This window comes from Diceros bicornis, chromosome 4 (genome assembly GCF_020826845.1).
Source record: "Diceros bicornis minor isolate mBicDic1 chromosome 4, mDicBic1.mat.cur, whole genome shotgun sequence".
In the NCBI taxonomy this organism is placed as follows: Eukaryota; Metazoa; Chordata; class Mammalia; order Perissodactyla; family Rhinocerotidae; genus Diceros; species Diceros bicornis.
This window is the reverse complement of record NC_080743.1, coordinates 102759568-102773211: the sequence shown is the minus strand read 5'-3', so window position 1 is coordinate 102773211 and position 13644 is coordinate 102759568. Positions and strand designations below refer to the sequence as shown.

The 13644-nt window shown below is 40.5% G+C and overlaps 1 protein-coding gene across 1 annotated transcript in view; it reads right to left on the bottom strand.

Moving 5' to 3' along the window:
* The window catches only part of LOC131405007 (ral guanine nucleotide dissociation stimulator-like), a 111268-nt gene that overhangs the window by 70956 nt on the left and 26668 nt on the right, over positions 1-13644 (bottom strand). The window lies entirely within an intron of this gene.

Below are 13644 nucleotides of genomic sequence, written 5' to 3'. Positions count from 1 at the left end.
TAAGGTTAAATCAGTAATTTCTGAGGAGTTTGCAAGTAAATATTCACGTCGCCTTTGATGGTGCTCAGGGCAAGCTGCCCCAGGAAGCACCACTCTGGTATGCGGATTATTTCGAGCTGAAGACAATAAGGACTCAGAGAGCTCAGGAAAAATATTTGAGTTTCCCCTCCCAAACTGCCTAAAGAATTTAAAACCAAAAAAAAATCTGTTTTAGGAAGGGGTTATTATCATGACTGCTATAAAAGATAATTTAGGATAGAGGTTACAATAGAAAAGGCACCAACAAGCCCATCTTATCCGGAGTCCTGTCTCTCTGGCCACATTCTTTGGATGGCCCTGCAGGAGTTGCCAGACAATCATTTACATTTATAAGGGAAATCTCCATTTGTAAAGGTATCTCCCTCTCTGTTTGGAGAAGAGAGGGAGGGTGAGCTCATTTCTAGTAACTTATCAATGTGGAAGATGAGGCCTTGGGGCTGTATAATAAACCTTACTCTTGTTTACTGTGCTTTAGTGGTAATCTCCTGTAATTGACTCCCCCACCCCCAAAATCCTCCTTTGTCATTGGCTGAAAATGATATTTAAGATGAGAATTTCTGCTATTGTGTGGAGAAACACAGTGTCCCTGCTTTCTCCCATGTATACATGTTATTAAACTTGGTATTATTTTCTCCTGCTAACCTGTCTTGTTGATTATTTGGCCAGCCAGAAGAACCTTAAGGGAAAGGGCAGAGGGAGATTCTCCCTCTTCCCCCGACACCTTCATCAAATAGGTCTGGTGATTTAAATGAAGGTTGAGCTTAATGATAAAAGTTTTAAAGAGGCTGAGAAATGTTAAGTAAATGTACTTAAAACAAAAAGGTGCAAATCAAAGTAAAGCCTGCCATTATCCTCTTTAAAACAGAGTCACAGTAGCAGTATTGTCAAGGTATGAGAAGGAATAGAAATGCTTTATAAAGTCAATTCTTCACTTCTAAAGGACCTAACGTGACATTCTAGAAGTCTCCATAGTCTTTCACTCATCTAGATAAAATTGCTCAATTTATATTTTAAAGACTAATGAATCTGAGGGCAAAATATTCAAGGTCAGTGTTCAATTGTTTTTCATTGTTGCAAAGTACATGGGTATAAAATGTGTCTGAAATCCATGGTCTTGGAGAAGAAAAATATATAGAACTTATTTATCACTCTCGCAGCATGTCCTGACTTAATCCTACAAATATCCCAAGAATAAAGCCTCAGTGAATTCCATTCTGTTCTTAAATATGACATCTTTCATTTCTAATGAATATTCTCAAATTAGGCTCTAGCTAGTAATTATGTTCCTGATGCAAATAGGAAGTAAAAAAGAATCCATGCTTGATTAACTTGGGCTCAAGAGGACTTCTTAGAACCAAAATTTGTTTTTTGCTTTGTTTTTCTTTATCGATTTCTTTCTTTCTGCTCAGCGGAGTCAGCAGATAAATGACACAGAAAGCTGAGAGACTGGAGGGCAGGGTCTTGAAGAATGTAGGATTTCCTAAACTTCCAGATCTTTTTTATCTTTAAAATTCTGTGATTTTTGCTATTTATATAGGGGTTCATTTTTTTCATTATTTCTAATAGTGATCATAATAGTGAGACTAACAAAACTTAACACCTGTGGAACATTTTTCGTCGTAAAAATTTACGTCATTCTGACAACTGTTAATATTTTAAAAAGCCACTAAGAGCTAATCTGATGCTCAGAGGATTTTTAGGGTGGTGAGATTGTTCTGTACATAATGGTGGCTACGTGTCACTATATGTGTGTCAAAACCCATGGAACTGTACAACATAAAGAGTGACGCTTAATCTAGGGACTGTAGTTCATAATGTGAGAGATCAAGATTTGGCCACCCTGAAATCTATCTCTTTACCTTGGTTGTTTTCTCTGAGAACATTTGACCTCCCCCACTAACTGCCTAAAGAATTTGACGTGGTAACTCCTTCCTGGAACAGATCTTCTATCTGATGGCTGTAATATATTGTAAAATAGATGTTACAATAGAAAAGGCACCAACAAGCCCATCTTATCAGAAGTTCTGTCTCCAGAACTGTCTCTTTGTATGGCCCTGCAAGGAGTTGCCAGACAGACATTTACATTTATAAGGGAAATCTCCATTTGTAAAGGTGTCTCCCTCTCTGTATTTGGGAAGAGGGGAGATGAACTCATTCCTAGAAACTTATCAATGTGAAAAGTGAGGCCTTAAATCTGCATAACAGCCTTACTCTTGTTTACTGTGCTTTAGTGGTAATCTCCTGTAACTGACTCCCCCCACCCCCAACATCCTCCTTTGTCATTAGCTCAATATGGTATGTAAAACGAGAATTTCTGCTATTGTGTTGAGAGACGCAGTGTCCCTGCTTTCTCCCATGTATACATGTTATTAAACTTGGTATTATTTTCTCCTGCTAACCTGTCTTGTTGATTATTTGGGCAGCCATAAAATCCTTAAGGAAAAGGGCAGAGGGAGATTCTCCCTCTCTCCCCACACCTGCAATACCTACACATTTGGGTGAATTCCTCTCTTCCGAGATTCCCCCAAAATATTTCGAGGTTCCTTGTACCTGCTACATAAGTGACATTCTTTACTTATCCAGTAAATGCTGCTTGGAACATTGAACATAAGGTACCAGGCCAATATTTCCACATGGCTTTATTCCATAAAGTCCAATCTTCATTCCTCTAAACTGTATGGCTATATCGCAAATATGATGTTCCAGTCACAGCCTTGGTAATATAACCAGTGTTTCCAATTGTGTCCTGTTACAAGGAGAACAGATTCTTATTGAACTTATGCGAATAACTATATTGCCATGAAAACAACAATACTTACTTACTAAGAGTTTTTAAATTCTGGAGGGATCAGGTAGAGAGAAAAAGAGAAATATTTAATATTGCTTACAAAAGTATCATTTAGCAAATTGCTATAAGTCATAGCTAGCTCAGGAGAAAAGAGAAAAAGTTTTCCTTAAATTTGAAAAAACATTAAAAATTCCACAATACTTCAAATAAAAAATCATAAAAATTATAATCATCCTTATCAGTTCATTCAGTCCTGTGTAATCCATTTTTGATCCCAATCTTTTTGTTAGTGGCCTCATGAAGTCATCAGTTTCTCCATCATATTTCTGTAATTTCTTACCCAATTCAGTTTTATGATCAGCAAGTTTATCAGAAGCCTGTACTCCAGTGTAACTGTCACAGTCCTTTCCATGAATTTTTCTGAAGTTGAAACATTTTGCAAAAGCATTAGAGCAAAGAAATAAGTCTGCAAACAAGACCTCAAAATGGTAATTGACAAAGAAATTTGGTTAATTTTGTGACATACGACACTTTAAAATAATAATAACCAGAATTATGACTGATAACCAGGACAGATCAGAATTTCAGTAATGTTATACAATTTTAAAACGCCTATATCAATAACATTTACCCCCAAACTACCACCTAAGCAGGTTTATCATCACTTGTCTGACAATGCTTCCCATGTAGTTTAACATACTGAGTAAGCCTAATAAGTTTAGTATCTTCCTCCTTATAGGAAGAGAGCAAATATCTCCAAAATAGGATGAGAAGAAGACAACATCAGTTGTAGACAGCTGTCCCAAGACTCCAGACCAGGACTGTATTCCCAACTTTACATCCACTCATTTAAACCTTTGTTATGCTTAAACTGTATACCTATTTTATAATTGTTACATTTAAGATTTTCAGAATACTATCATACTTAAGGAAAGTGATTGATTTGGAACAGACTGGTCTTAAAGTCCAGGCATTTATCGGGTGGCTCCTAATAGAACTTAATGGTTATATAGAACAAATCTCTGGCCTTGACTACTGGCCTGATGGCTAAAACTCTGCACCCGATCTTCCCTTAAATGCAGCGAAGGATTCACAGTGACAATTGCTGCCAACCTGCCGCTGCTTAAGGCCAGACGGGCTCATTGAGTGTTCCCCTGGTATGACCACCGAGCAGCTAGCTATATTTGTTCCTTTTTTAAGGCTAAATGGTGTCACATCACATACAGAAGCCCTTAATGACAGTCAAGCAGGAATTGCCTTATTAAATACTAAAATGTCTTTAATAAAAACACTGTCCTTCAAAATAGAATGGCCTTAGATATTTTAACTACATCCCAAGGTGGTACATGTACAATCATTCAAACTGAATGCTGTGTTTTCATACCTGACGAGTCTTCTAATGTGTCGTCTCTGCTAAAGCCCATGAAAAAGCAGGTGAATGCCCTAAGCGATCCTGCACCCGGTCTTGAGTTGTTTGGTTGGCTCCCTTCTGGTATTGGTTCCCTTTTTCCATCTGCATTGCAATTCCTATTTCTATTACTTCTTGGAATTCTTGTACTAGCCATAATATTTAAACTAATTGCTGTTTTCTATACTCAGTGCTGTAAGACTGTCATGTAAGCTGGAGTAATGAAAGCTGAGGTGGTCGATTGATCTTATAACCTTGGACCAACTTCCTTTTTTCATAGGGACTATGCCTAAGAACTCATTTTACACTAATCTTTTCAAAGATGTTAAATTATTATCATTGTTACTGTACTTGTTCTAGAATTGTGAATAGTGTAAATACAAGGATTCATAAAAAGCACATACACAATGTTTGTGCAACAACCTAAAATTAATCCAAAACCCTTGAAATGCTTCCTCTATTAATATATATATACCTCTTTGCTTGTCCACTATATCCAATTAATTCCCCCCAAGGTGGACAATTGGGCAAATAAATGAGATAAAAGCCTGGCACCGAGGGACATGAGGGACCCAGGGCAGGCAGCAACCACTCTGGGGCCAAGGGACAATATTTTGATCATCAATGCTTTCTATCAAAAGATTATAGATCAAAAGGGAGAAAATGATAAATAAATGGCAAGCAATAGGATATATTGGAACATATGAGGAAGCCGTTTGGGGTAAAACAAATTTGGCCTGGGTTTGTTTTTCCAGAAGGGCCTGTCACCTGCGTTGTGTATCTGCTTTGCCATGTCCCAAAGAGAAGAATAAATGCCCTTAAGATAAGGATTCAACTTCCCCCTCCTTGGCATTTCCTTAAGGATAAGCATTTCTCCCTAGGCTGGGATTTGACTGCTGCACTGATCCTGTGACCACCCAGCTCCAGACAACAGACCTGACACCAGCCACGCCCTCCCCACTGTGTCCATCAATAGCTATTCTGGCAGGGCAATCTGGCAGGGCGATCTTGTGGTTATTGTGAAAGGGACATTGCAATCTGATGTGATACATGCTCTTTCATGGTATATAACAGCTCTGTACACTCCACTTCTTTGGTACCCTTCCTTCTTTAGGGAAGGAAGGCCCTGGGCCATGGTCCTCAAAAGTTGGTTCCTAATAAACTCACCCCAATTTGATTTATAGATTGATTATAGATTATTTACGTCGACATGTTTTACAAGTAATATCTTGAAAGGAAAAAACAATAAAGCAGCAGCCCTGCATTACACATGAAAGTTGTGCTCCCCCTGGAGGGAAAATGAGGATACAACATTGGTCAAGTACTTGATTTTATAATCCACTGGTGCCTTTCAAAAATATAGCTTTATTATTGTAAGAGTAAAGATATCCTTAAGAATAGTGCCACAAAACAGGTTTTCCCAGCTTCTTTTTGTCAACTATGAGAGTGACATCAGCCTGGGGCACTTGAAGAGGCATGGTGGACTCAGCTGAGGGCTATTTAATTACTGTGAGATGATTAGCCAATAGCAAATAAGATGCAGAATGATTAAAAAGAGTTAAAGGGACATAAAGTTGGAAATAATTAGGAAAAATAGTGCCTTCAAAATATCCTCTCATTATTTTTATAGCATTTTTTTTGAGGCATAACTAGGATAGTATGTTAGATTTTTCTAAATCCTTATCTCCAGGACATATATTACTGAGTTCTTCATTAAATAAGATAATGCCAAAGAAAACCTGGACAAAAGTATTCTGTACTATCAACAAGGACAAAACATGTACAACATTGCTCTATATATTAAGATTCCAGCTGTAATAGTTAAGATATATATTCATGTGAGTAAAATTATAATGAATTTCTATTTTTCTCAGGCCGTGAACCATGGTAAAATATATAGTAATAAGCAGAAAACCTGATGAACTAGGTGATTTAAAACACCTGATGTTACAGCTTGGCCAATCAAGGTTGAAATAGATCAATTTAAATTTCACACCTTCTGCTTTCCTTGTAGCCAGTGAAGTGTCTGGAAGACCGAAAGCACATAAAATTAATTGAGAGTTAAGAGTATTTGGAAGCAGTTGAGGTTAAGCCCTCAACAATGGTGGCCCTTACTTCTGGAGCCATTGACTCTTTGTCATAAGTTTATTGTATAGACGAGTTCTCTCCTTAGATGATTTGTGTATGTTTCATAGAAGAGAGACAGGGCAGGAGAATTAACTATCACTCCACACCGGTTGTGGAGTGATATATATTACCTCATGCAATTCTTACAGTAATCCTTTAAAGTAACTATTATAATTCATATTTAACTGATAAACAAAACCATGTTTAGGGACCTGCCCTGTGGCGCAAGCGGTTAAGCACATGCACTCTGCTGCGCCAGCCTGGGGTTCACCAGTTCTGATCCTGGGCGCGCGCCAATGCACTGCTTGGCCAGACATGCTGTGGCGGCGTCCCGTATAAAGTGGAGGAAGATGGGCACGGATGCTAGCCCAGGGTCGGTCTTTCTCAGCAAAAAAAGAGGAGGATTGGCAGAAGTTAGCACAGGGCTGATCTTCCTCACAAAAAAAAATAAAAAAGACCATGTTTACAAAATTGATCAAGGGTAGAGGGAAGATCTGAACATCAGTCTGTTGGGTTTTATGCCTCTATTCTCTCCACTGTGATAAAAATGGTACTTCAACATGGGTACTCACCATCTGGCTATTTAATACCAGCTCCTGCCAACATCATTGGATGAGATGAGATGAGAAGTTTACTTCCAAAGTTATTCTATTATATTTAAACTATACTATTTATGAGTCAAATGTCAAGTCATATTTTAGAGGCATAGAGAACAACTGATTACTTCTCCTACACATTTTTCAGTTTTATTATAACTTTGTTGTGCCACATTGTGTCAACTTTACCAACTTTAGTGCTTCACTGTTCTTTTTTAAAACACAATTTAATTTTCCATGTAAAACACCTTGCTGTTTTCTTCTTAGTGACTAGATGGCAGTTCTGTATGTCTGTAAATTACCACTGCAGCAGGAAACAAGAGGTCTTAAACCAGTTTGCTCTGTACAAATGATGGACATAGGAGGATTTCTGGTCCATCAAGGCTGCCTGTGTTATTCTGTGACCGAAACTGGGATGTCCAGGACTGCTTAGTCAGAGGCATGAAGCAGAGTCAGAAAGCATCCTCTAAGTTCTTCTTCAGATGTGAGTTCAGGCACTTACCCTCTCACCTGAGCACACTGGAGTTTATTGAATGCGTTCTGACTCTTACTCTCACCCTCTAGTTAATAAGTCTGGGAGATCCATACCCCTAGAAAAACACACGACTCATAAAGCCTTTTCTCAACTAAATGGAGTTGAGGCCTATGGTGCTGCCCGAGAGTCTGATGCTTAAAGCAAACGCAGCTGGTGCTCATATGGAGGGAAAGAGAGTCAGCTACACCTGAAGCGCTTTTATTGATGCTCCTATGGAATGAGCAAGTTTAAAATAAAACCACTTTGCTTAAACTTCACTAACTGATTATTTTATTTTCAAGTAATATGCTGTGAAAATCTGCTATGTCTAAGAAACTATTTCATAAAACTGAAACAATTCTGTTTTTTATTCTCTGGTATTTGAAATACTATTAAAACTGTAACTCCTTTAACATTCTACAATATACAAACAAGCAAATATCAATTATATTCTCTAAAAATGTTTGCTCCCATGTTAAAGATTAATATATGGTAGCAAAACGGGTTACCACCCAGTTTTTAACTAATTTTTTGCTTTTGAAATTACATATAAAATTTGTGTTTTGAAGTATTTTCCTAAAACTCAGCAAATTTCCGATATAAATAGACTAGTTGACAGGTAACTAGAATGAAATTTGATCTTTAAAACTCTAGCTTTGTGTAAGAATTGATAATATCAAGCAGTTGAAAGTTGGGTCTCTCCACATTATGATATTTATTAATTGTGAATAGCCACATCTATTACAAAGTGCTGAATAATAAAAAGAAATTAAACAATATCAGCCTTCTCTTACCCCACATGTACAGTTTATATGCAAATAAACTCTCAAAGGTCAGGAAAATGCTTATGATTTCAGCTAACTGGTAAAATACTATCTCATTCCAGTTTGAACCTCATTTGAAATTGACTTAAAACTCTTCTCTTAGGATTCTGCTCTGATCAGTGCGCCCTGGTCCCCTCAATGTCTCATTTGATTGCAAACCTATCTGAGGAATTGAATATTCTTTTCCATTTGTTCTCTATAAGGTATCTGTGATAGTGCTTTTTATACAATGACCACTTGGTACAATTTATTATGAGTTTCAGAAACATCTTTGGCCGGCCTTGTGGCTTAGCGGTTAAGTGTGCACGTTGCACTACTGGCAGCCTGAGTTCTGATCTCGGGCGCGCACTGACGTACCGCTTCTCTGGCCATGCTGAGGCTGCATCCCACATACAGCACCTAGAAGGATGTGCAACTATGACATACAACTATCTAGTGGGGCTTTGGGGGAAAAAAAAGGAGGAGGATTGGCAATAGATGTTAGCTCAGATCTGGTCTTCCTCACACAAAAAAAGAGGAGGATTAGCATGGATGTTAGCTCAGGGCTGATCTTCCTCACAAAAAAAGAGAAACATCTTTAGGAACAAATCAAGGAAACAGATGTGAGGAATGTGGGTTCGCCTAATTGATGGTGCTTGAGGGATTCTTCACGTGTCTCAGCATAGAAAAGTTTAAAGAGTAAAGCAGCATTGGTCAGATCAAAAGTGTGGGGTGAACATAATTCTGAAGGAATAATGATGGAGACGTAAAAACAAGAAGCCACTTGAATTGCATTGGAAGATATTAGACACATCAAAGGGCTGGGAGAAAACCTTGTTTAATGTAAGTTCTTTCTAAACTCTAAGACAAATGTAATATGAATTTACATGGTAATTATAAACCACAAAACAACAATTCACAAGACAAGTAAACAACTAAAGTAGAAACCAAAATAAGAAAAATAGAGGTTAAAGAAGAGATGGAGAGAGATGGTTGGGGTCAGAAAACATGGCTGAGTCATCCTTGAAGTCTCCCTCAGACTCTGATCATTCTTAGTGCTCAGTAAACACTTTGAGCCCATGAGCCTGGGGAGGGGCAAAGTGAGAGGTGGTTGGGAGGGGAGACAATGCAAGGATACCCTTGTGGAGGCACTGACATTGAAAATCAGTGACATTTTGCCAAGGTGTTTACCATAATATATTATGGATTATTCTGGAAAGTTAAGGATTTTTCTGGAATGTACATTTTCATTTTATGGAAACTCCAACTAGCCCAGAAAACGATTGAGACATTTCAGCTTTAGAAATAAAGAGAGGGGCCAGCCCTGTGGCACAGCGGTTAAGTGCCCGTGCTCCACTGTGACAGCCCCGGTTCACAGGTTCGGATCCTGGTGCGCACCGACATACCGCTTGTCAAACCATGCTGTGGTAACATCCCATATAAATTAGAGGGAGATGGGCACAGATGTTAATCCAGGACCATTCTCCCTCAGCAAAAAGAGGAAGGTTGGCATCAGAAGTTAGCTCAGGGCTGATCTTCCTCACAAAAAAAGAAAGAAAAGGAAATAATGAGAAAATTTTCTGTCAGTTTTAGGAATGAAAACCAGTTAGCATCTGGAAAACAGTTGCAATTTGAGATCAGAATGTGGAGAAAGAATTAGATGTCACAAGTTGTTTTTGCTTTTATCTAGAGCAGTAAGACTTGCGGGGGGAATGAAGTTCCATCTTGGCTCTATTGAGTTTGAGAAGGTGTAAAATTCATTTGTTCTGGGCAACACTGTTGACCTGCGGAGAAAGACAAATGGTTCAAGCAGCTAATCTAAAAGCATGACCTATATGTGCAAGGTATTTGTGGTAGGTATTGAAGGAAATACAAAGAATTATAAGGTTCCAAGCTCCTCCACATACATGACACGGCTTGCAAGATGTCACTTGATTCTGTCAAGGTATTTAGTGTATGTTGTATTAGAGAACCTAAAAAAAATGGGAATGTTATCGAGAAATTGTAATTAAGGACAGCTTCTTAGGAGAGGTGGAATACATCAAGTCCTCAAAGGGACCACTTTTGGGCAGGTGGAGGGAAGAAAGTGTGAGGATTTCAGATGGGGGAAGAGAGGAAAGGTACAGACATAGAAAGGAACATGGCATTTGGGCACGGGGGTGGGGAGGCCATGACAGGCACAGTTTTCCCGTGACTGAGAGGGAGCTCAGTTTCCTCCTTCAGGAGCCCAGCACTGCTTCCCACCTCCTGGCCTCCTCCACCTGCAGACCCCACGCCTAAGCCAAGGCCTATCTTATCTGGATCACTGCCTAATCTCCCAACAGGACCCTTTACTTCCAGTCTTAATTTCTTCTAATCTTTCCTCCACAATGCCTCCAGAGTTACCTTCTAGAATCTAAATTTGTTTAAATGTGACATCTGCTTATACTATTTCAATGACTGCTCAGAGCATTGGAGAGAACATTCAGACTCCTGAGCTGGACACACAGGCTTTCCCTTGCTGTCCTCATCTTTAGCCTCATCACCCACTGTTTCCTACATGTTCGCTTTGTTCCAGCCTTAAAAATACCCCCATATTCTGAAAGCTTTAGCATCCATTATATCTGCCTTTTTTATGTGTGTCTACTGCACTCCTACCCCTTGTTTAATCAACTTAATTCCTATTTCTTAATCTAAACTCATATCAAATGTTCCTTCCTCTTGGACACTTTTCCTGAGAGGTCTCCATCTAGAGACTCCTTTTGATGTCCTCACTCTGGGACCCTGTACTTATCTGCTTTTCCATAACTGCTGTTTTATTCATGTCTCATAGACAGTGAGCTCCTTCAAGCTGAGACTATCCTTCTTCTTGATAAGTAAATGGCATACAGTGGGATACATTGGAGCATATGAGGAAGCCATTTGGTGTAAACCTAATTGGGCCTGACCTATTTTTTTATAACTTTTTTCCAAAAGGGGCCTGTAGCCACTGTTCATCCATTGTACATCCACTTTAAGCAATTAACATGTCCCAAAGACAAGAACAATGCCCTTAAGATGTAAATGCAACTTCCCCCACATTGGCATTTCCTTAAGGATAAGCATTTCTCCCTAGGCTAGGATTTGATTGCTGTGCTCATCCTGTGACCACCCAACTTGAGACAACAGGCACGCCCATGGAGACAGCAGACCTGATACCCACTGTGTCCATCAATTGAAGTGCTGACAGGTCAATGTCACGGCTATTGTAAAAGGGACATTGCAATCACATGTGATACATGCTCTTTGATAGTATATAACCACTGTGTACACCTCACTTCTTCAGAGTGCTCCATTTCATCATGAAAGGACTCTCCCGGGCTATATGGTCTTCAAAGGTTGGCTCGTAAGAAACTCACCCCAATTTTGATTTATAGATTGGTTATGGGTTGTTTGCATTGACATTTCTTGGTGTAATTGCGGCAGGATCTCAGAGAAACCCACTGGATACCACCTGGAATCTACACTGAACAGACAGTTGGTACCGCAGGGGCACTTTGAGCCCCACCCAGATCACTGCATTCTTCAGGTGACCCTGGTGAGTTCTCCTGAATCCTGGACCTCTTTATTTTAAGTTGATAGTCCAAGAGTTTATTTGAGCTGTTTTAAGATATTAAGACTAGAGGCTTTGAAGGGTACCAGTACATTTCCTAGGTGGAGAAAAACCTAGGGGGAATTTCCCAGGCCAAGGAACTTTAGGGGAAGCTTGGAGTAAACTGGGTTGGTTGTCCTTTTAATTTGGCTTTAAAATTGGAAAGAATTATCTTTATAAGGTCTGAACAAAACTGCTTGATAGAGAAATGAGAGTCTGATCTTGTTCAGCTATGAAGAAAAGAGACATGGCTCCTCCCGGCTGAAAAGGCGTTTTACAGGTGACTGGAAAACCTCAGTAGGCGTGTCAGAGGTGAACCTCACGATGTGTAGCCGTCCTATGAGGCATTCCATTATCATTCACGTTAATTAATTATAGCTTCGTCCGGGGATGCGCGCATGAGGGTTGGTCACCCGAGCTCCGAACCGCCACAGTGGTCCTAGACTGCCAGCGGGAGAAACCTAGACAAATAAGACAGTGATTACGACATTCCTTTAGGGAATAACACTCAAAGCAGCACACCTGTGACCCACTACACAGTTCGAGAAGTTGTTCAGACTTTAGAAAAAACAAACGAACAAACGGAACTAAAAATGGGAAACTGTGCTTCAAAAGCCTGCCAGCTTCCAGATGGACAACCCCCGACGGGGACTCCCGCGGGTTTCACGTATACTGCAGACGGAAACAATGCTTGCAAGTATTTAACTAAATGGGAAAGGTTAACTAAGGATGACTTAGGTCGTAAATGGCCAAAATGGGGAACGTTTGACCTCTGAAAACTACTGTATTTGCGCGCCCATGTTGAAAAAGCCGGCGATAAAACCAAAACAAAAGAAGGGGAAGATTATTACGATTGGCATTTAGAGGCTTCAAAGTGTAATAATGATAAAATGACCTCTTTACAGGAGACTAACCATAAACTGACTGAGAATATTTCTGAATTAAAGAGAGATAAGAAGTCAGAAGCTGTCCACCCCCTTCACCTCCTCTACCTCCTCCACCACCGCCGCTTTCAGCACCTCAGAGCTCATCTCCTTCTCCCTCAGCACCCGTGTATCCTTTCCTTTCTGAGCTTCCGTACCCTGACCTATCCACTTCACCTCCTCCTCCCTCACCTCCTCCTCCTCCCTCACCTCCTACTCCTCCCTCACCTCCTCCTCCTCCCTCACCTCCTCCTCCTTCTCCTCCTCCTCCCTCACCTCCTCCTCCCTCACCTCCTCCTCTCTCACCTCCTCCTCCTCCCTCACCTCCTCCTCCCTCACCTCCTCCTCTCTCACCTCCTCCTCCTCCCTCACCTCCTCCTCCTCCCTCACCTCCTCCTCCTCCCTCACCTCCTCCTCCCTCACCTCCTCCTCCTCCCTCACCTCCTCCTCCTCCCTCACCTCCTCCTCCCTCACCTCCTCCTCCCTCACCTCCTCCTCCTCCCTCACCTCCTCCTCCTCTCTCTCCTCCCACACCTCCTCCTCCTTCCTCTCCTCCTCCTCCCTCACCTACTCCTCCTCTGTCACCTTCTCCTCCTCCTTCACCTCCTCCTCCTCCTTCACCTTCCCCTCCTCCTCCACCCCTAGAGAAAACAAGAAGTAACTCTCAGGGAGCAGATACTGAAAGTCCTAAAGTTATAGTGGCTGCCTTTAAGGAGAAAACTGTCACTGGGTGAGGTGAGCCTGCTCTGTGTATACTCCTTGGACTAGAACTGAATTTAAGAATTTGACGAAGGACTTCCCAGGCCCTTTGCAAGATCCTTTAGAGTTTGCTCAAG